General features: G+C 50.5%; 1 protein-coding gene across 2 annotated transcripts in view; it reads right to left on the bottom strand.

Moving 5' to 3' along the window:
• Epb41l1 (erythrocyte membrane protein band 4.1 like 1) overlaps positions 1-6,707 on the bottom strand; it is a 125,048-nt gene that overhangs the window by 98,943 nt on the left and 19,398 nt on the right. The gene's annotated exons all lie outside the window — the stretch shown is intronic.

Genomic DNA, 6,707 nt, shown 5'->3' with positions numbered 1-6,707 from the left:
AGAGAGAGAGAACAAGCTAGACACAGGTGAAGACAGGACAAGCCAGAAAAAGATAAGGAGCCAGAAGATTAGAACAGATTGCCAGAGTTAGCATGAGGCCAAGCAGAGCAATTCAGTCACAAGCCAAGAGAAGCTGGATTGAATCAGCAGCTTGGAGAGGGGTTTGAGCCAGAACAGTTGAGTTGAACTAGCCAGTCAGAGTCCAGAAAGAGCTAGAAAGGGTGAGTTTATTCAGCAGGAAGTTTCAGTGGCTTACGAGACCTAGGTAAGATTGTTCAGAGGCTGGAAGCTTCCAGGACTAGGCCTAGGCTGATAGACTGAGGCCAAAAACCTCAGAGACGACAATTACATCAGACAAATAAAAGTCACTTTGACAGTTGCCTATGCTCTCTCTCAAGTAAGGACCATCACTGACTCCACTTCACAAATGGGCCAATCAATGCCTAGAGGGAAAAAGCAGAAACTGACAGAAACTCACAGTAGCAGAATAAGGTCTCCACGCAGGCCTGAGTCAGGACAGAGCACAAGGTCCATAGTCTACTGCTCAGGAAGAAGCCCACCATTGCATTAAAGTAACTCCCTCTAACCCAACATGTCATTAATGTGGTCTCCTCACTGACTCTTGCAATAGTAAATGCTGAAGAGGACACAACTGGGTGGATGGGGCCAGTCCACTGTCCACCAGGCCGGCCACGGGGCTGTGCTTTCTGTCCGCCAGGCCCAGTTAGCTGTCTTCCTCCTGGGAAGTATTTACCTTGCTTTCCCCGGGTCTGGGTTCCCACACGGACACCCATGGACACCCACAGTCCCTGGGTGCACCTCCCAGCACCAAGCACATTATCTCAGTTGTCTGTCAGAGTCTCTAGACTACTGGAAGAAAGAGACGGTTGTTCGTGTTAAATGGCACACCCCCAGTGGTTGTGCAAATGGTAGAAAAAGTATTCAGTCAAACCTTCCTGAAGCAAAGGTTAAACGGTGGAGGGATGGGGGGGGGGTGCGAAAATCTATGCCAATTCTATAAAACTCAAGTTCCGTTGCTCCAGGTGAGCCATTTCATCTTCCCTGGCCTCCGTTTCTTCACCTGTTAAATGGGGACTATTCTTCTTGCCCTACCTTCTCTCAATGCTGCTGTGAGGAACAAACTGATGCGCTTGAAAAGATGTGACACTCATTAATGCATTCATTCAACAAATATGCTGAGCCCTAACATGTGGGCTATGCCCTAATCCAGACTATTCTTTTTTTTAAAAAAGACTTATGTTTATTTTGTGTGCATTTTGAGTGTTTTGCTTGCATGTTTGTATGTGCACTGTGGGCATGCCTGGTGCCCTCAAAGGCCAGAGGGAAGGTACTGGATCCCCTGGAACTGGAACTATGGATGGTTGTGAGCCACCGTGTGGGTACAGGGTTCTAAATAGGATCCTACACAAGAGTAGCAGTGCTCTTGAGAACTGAGCCATCTCTCCCACACCCCAGTTACTCCTTTTTATGAGAGAGAGGTCATTCACCTGCCACAAAGCTTATCACTTTAAAGCATATAACTTAAAGGCTTTGAGTGCATTTACAGACTTGCACACCCATCACCAGTAATCCTAGGATCCCAGTTATGCTTAGCAAGAGTACTCAACACTCCCAGAAGCCCAGACCTCAGGTTTTGGTTCATACCGGGTACCACTTTTCTGGAAAACTCCAAAGCTTCTTAGGAGAATTTCTCTGGGACCAAAGAGGAACACACACAAGCATCCAACATACACCGTCTCAGAGAGTATACTTCCCCAGGGAGTCTTGGCCTTCCGGGGGGGGGGGGGGAGCCCATTCCCATCAGGCCAAGCTATTCCCAGCTGTGCCTCTCTAGTTACAGGATGGCAGCGACTGAACTGATCCCTGTCCCCCATCTACTCGCCAGGTAGCAGGCTGGAACCTATGCTTCTAGAATCTCAAAGAAGGAAACTCCCGCCACCACCACCATCAAACGGTCTCTGTGGCTCAGCTTGTCAGAAGGAAGCTAGGTCTTGTTATGTCAGCTATGATCAGTCAAGCAGAGGGTTGGAGCTGGAGCCGCAGGACCTGAAAATACAGGAAAATGCAGGCTTCATGCTGCAGGTCTCAGGAAGACTGGGTGACTCTGGACCAAAGGCATGATGAGCACACACACACACACACACATACACACACACACACACACACACACACACACACACACGCTGACCTGGATCTAGAAGGGAGGACTGGCAGTTCAGAGGAATGATAGAAGACCCCAGAAGCTTCCAGAGCTGTCAGCACCAGGGAATGGGAAGAAAGCCTGATCCTATGCCTTGAAGTCTAGCTCTGCCCCACGAGACGTGTGTCCTTGGAGAAGTCACTCACCTTCTCTGAGTTTCAGTTAAGCTGCCCACAAAAAGGGACAATTAGGGCCATGGCTCAGTTGGTATATGTAATGGCCTGGGTTCAATCCCCAGCACATGCCTGAAATTCCAGCACTCAAAAGGTATTCAGGGGAGGGTCAGAGGTTCAAAGTCATCCTGAACTCTATGACTGGGACAGCCTAGACTATCCGCAAAACCCTGTCCCAAAACAAAACAAAACAAAGCAAAACAAAATATTTCCCTTCCCATTTGGGCTTCAGGATCATGGAGGAAAGTCAGAGAAAGCGGGCCAGAGGGAGAGGGGGAGAGAGATATGAAGGACTGAAACCCCACGTGTGGAAAGCCTGGGGTACCTCTGTTCTGGTCTTCACGTGAGCCAGAGAAGCATGGGAGAAACCAAGGATGGCAGGAGGAATGCTGGATATCTGAGCCTTATCTGGGGGAACATTTCTCAGGCCCAGGGCCCTCCCCAAACAGCCCCCCCTCGGGTGGCACGCAGGCAGTAAGTCAATGGGTGACCTACTACTGCATGGGAGCAAGTCTGGGGAGCAGGGGAGGCGGCTGGAGTAAGGAGGATGATGAACTGGCAAAGGCAGGGGAGAAAAGGGCAGGTGTCCTAGCTGAGTCTCCCCTAAGTCTGTCCCTCTTCAGACGATGACGACGACGACGACGACGACAACGACGACGACAACGCGTCCACTTTCCGTGTGACAAAGATGCATCATCATTTGCCTTTGAGCTTCAGGAGCCTCGTCTTTAAGATGGGACAGCAGTGGCCCACCATGCTCTCAGTCCCATTCGGCAAGTGTGACTGTCAGAGTGAGGGAAGGGAGCCCTCTCCCTAGCAAGGCTACCAGAAAGCCACCCTGGCTCTCAGAGTTCAGAACCCTGGGCAATGGAGCAAAGGCAGATCCTTTTCTCCATCCCCCATGAGGAGGAATGAAGGCAGGCTGATTCTAATGCCTTCTAGTGAGTATGTCCTGAGGAGCCACCATCCAGGTGGGACTGGCCTCCGCAGATCTGGAGGAAGGGGAAAACACCGCTGGCCACCACTTCTGCCTGTGGCACTCCAGTCCCGGGAGACCTAATGACCTTCGGCTTCTCCCTTATCTGTCACTGCTCAGGCGTTCACAGTCTTACAGAAAGCCTTCTGAATCAAACATTCAGATCCCAGCTCCATTCGACTGGATCCCAGGCCCCCCTCCCTGCCCCCCACCACTCCCCTCATCCCTGATCTCGCCTCTGAATTCCCATTGTGCTTTGTCTGTCCCCTCTCAATGGCAATTTGCACACTGTGACACAGTGACAGCTGCACACCTTCATCTCTCTCTGGAGGACATGGGGATGACAGTTGCTTTCCGCAAAGGCTCTGAAACCCAGCTGATAGGAACTGGATGGACAGCTTTGTGGTTTCTCGGCCCTGGGACCTTGCATCAGCCCCGCTTCCCTCTCTGCGCCTTACTTCTGGCAAACGGGGCAATAACAGTACCTCCTCTACTGATGGGCTGGTGTAACTTGGTGAGATAAATATGTGATAAGGTGAGCCGGGCATGGTGGCACACACCTTTAATCCCAGCACTCGGGAGGCAGAGGCAGGTGGATTTCTGAGTTCGAGGCCAGCCTGGTCTACAGAGTGAGTTCCAGGACATCCAGGCTATACAGAGAAACCCTGTCTTGAAAAACCAAAAAAAATAAAGAAAGCAAAAGCCTCATGATACAGCTTTGGCTCTGGAGACCTTGTAGGCAGGTTCATGGGTGGTTTTTCTTCACTTCTGAAATTGCTGGACAGACGGATTTACGTGGTGACAGACCGTGGGCCTGGGCCTGAGTTGCAGGTCACGAACAGTGCCATTGGCAGTGTGTAAGCAGGTGCGTGGTGGCAGGAAGATCACTCTGAGTGTGGGCTCTGAAGCCAGGCTGCATGGGCCTGAATCCCAGTGCGTGGATTTAGCTGCGCCTCTGTCTCTGCTCCTGTACAGGGGTTTGGCGGTAGTGTGTACCACAGGACTGTCTTGAGGCCAATGCACGCCAAGTCATGGGGCCTGAAAGCTGCTCTCTATAGCTAAGGCTGCATTGCTGAACAGACCCTATATTCTTCAAGGCTCTCCGCTGGACATGGTCCCTCATTTAATTACCCCAGCAGATGAGTAGAGGAGGTGCCATCGTTATATCATTTGCTATATATCAGAAGTAAGCTGGGACAGGAGAGTGGCTGGCCCAGGGCCACATGCAGAGGGCAATTCAGTCATTAAGCTGCTGTTATCACTCTTGGTATTTCTATGACCAACACAAACAAGGGGCATTTTTCCCCTCCTCAAGGCTATGAACTGTTCATTTGCTTATAACCAGGAAACTACAAAAAAATAAAAAAAATAAAAATAAAAAACCTAGTGTGTTCCAGGGGTGCCTGTCCAGCAGTCACCATCACCTTGGTCTAGAGGTAGCGTCACCCCTCCAGTAGACACATGGGCAGGAACCTGACCTGTGCCAGGCAACTCAGAATATCCCTATCTTACAAGGATGGGACCAATCGAGAGTCTTTCTCTTGGGCTGGAGAGATGGCTCAGTGGTTAGAGCACTGACTGCTCTTCCAGAGGCCCTGAGTTCAATTCCCAGCAACCACATGGTGGCTCACAACCATCTGTAATAGGATCCAATGCCCTCTTCTGGTGTGTGTGAAGACAGCTACAGTGTATACATATACATAAAATAAAAGAGTCTTTCTCTTGACAGACCCTAGAAGAAGAAAAACAGTCCATTCTTTATGTTTGGACAACTAAACTGAGGTACAGGACAGCCTCAGTGAATTTATGGCGAGTTAGCCTGGTTCTTCATCCTTCCGGCCTATGATCTGTCCCAGGTCAACCAAGAGCAGGCCTGCCACCTCCATTGTGGAAATCACTCCTGTGTATCTGGGCCCAGCCTGTCTGTCCCATCTGAGAACAACTTCAGGAGGTCTAATGTGCTCATCCACACTCTAAGCATTGTGGAGCAGAGACCCAGAAAAGGAAAGTGACTGGGCCACAGCCTCAGAGTAAGATACAGATCTTGTGGGCCTGTGGCCTCCGCTGCAGTGGGCGACCTGTAACCATCGCTCTCACGCTCCCTGGCTCCCTCAGTGGTGACTGATATGCTCTCTTCCTTGTCCACCCCGAGGCCTGCAGAGCTGCTTGCCTCTGAGCCTGCCCCTGGGAAGGCTTGAACACGAGGAATAAATGCTTGAACAGAGATCTCCACCTCCCCTTACTGTGCCCCCACCTCCCCATGCACACAGGAGCTTGCCCAAATGTCAGGGAACTGCTGGGCAGACCCCCTCCGGGAGAGACTCCTAAACCACCTCCCTGTCCTGGCTGCTCGCTGGCTGTGGACAGAGAATTCCTTGTTCCCAGTGCTTCCTGCCCAGAGATCTCCGTGGGGCCCGAGTGCTGGCAGGAAGGAGCCAAATCGCTCCTCTTACATGGAGTTTAAGCCACCCCTGCCCCCACTACTCAAGGATAACACACGCCAGCTCTGTTAGTCATTCATTTTACCTGGGCCAGCCAGGCTCAACATCACCGCCAGCCCCTCCCCCACAGCCCCTGACCGCACATGCACGTGCACACACACACACACACACACACACACACACACACACACAGAGGTACCCCACATCCATCCAAAACTAAACCAGAAGATTCTAGGGTAACATTACAGCCCTGGCAGGCCTGTTTAACTAACAACCCCACCGTGACATCTGCGTATGACTTTGCAATTTCCCAATCAATGTTGGTCGCTGGCTTTTGCCCTCTCTGTAACCTTACCCTGCTGTGAACCAGTAGTATTTTTGTTTTCTCTTCCCTGTTTGTTTATTTGTCTTGTCTTATCTTGCTGTTGTGAACCAGGGCCTGGTTGTGTAACCTACATTGGCCTGGGATATCCCCTTGGTATTCTTAGAGCTAGGATTAGAGGCATGTGTCCCTGTGCCTAACTCAGCAAGGGGTTTTCAAGGTGTCAAACCAAAACCAAAGAAAGCTCTGTGGTATTGCCAGGCCTGAAGAGTTAGCCAACTACAGTCTCTGCCTTACCTCAACTTCAATAGGGGCTACAACCCACTTAGTTATTGTGTCTGTTGAGATTTTTTGAGGTTTATTTCCAATGATTATTTCCCTTAAAAAACTGTCTTTAAAAAAGAAAAGGAAAGGGAAGGAAAAGAAATGTAAAAAAGAAAGAAAAGTGCCGGACAGTGGTGGCATACAACTTTAGTCCTAGCACTTGGGAGGCAGAGGCAGGTGGATTTCTGAGTTTGAGGTCAGCCTGATCTACAGAGTGAGTTTCAGGACAGCCAGGGCTACACAGAGAAAC

The sequence above is a fragment of the Mus pahari genome, chromosome 3 (assembly GCF_900095145.1).
Source record: "Mus pahari chromosome 3, PAHARI_EIJ_v1.1, whole genome shotgun sequence".
NCBI lineage: Eukaryota > Metazoa > Chordata > Mammalia > Rodentia > Muridae > Mus > Mus pahari.
Note: the sequence above shows the minus strand (reverse complement) of the source record. Positions and strands in the feature narration are given on the sequence as shown.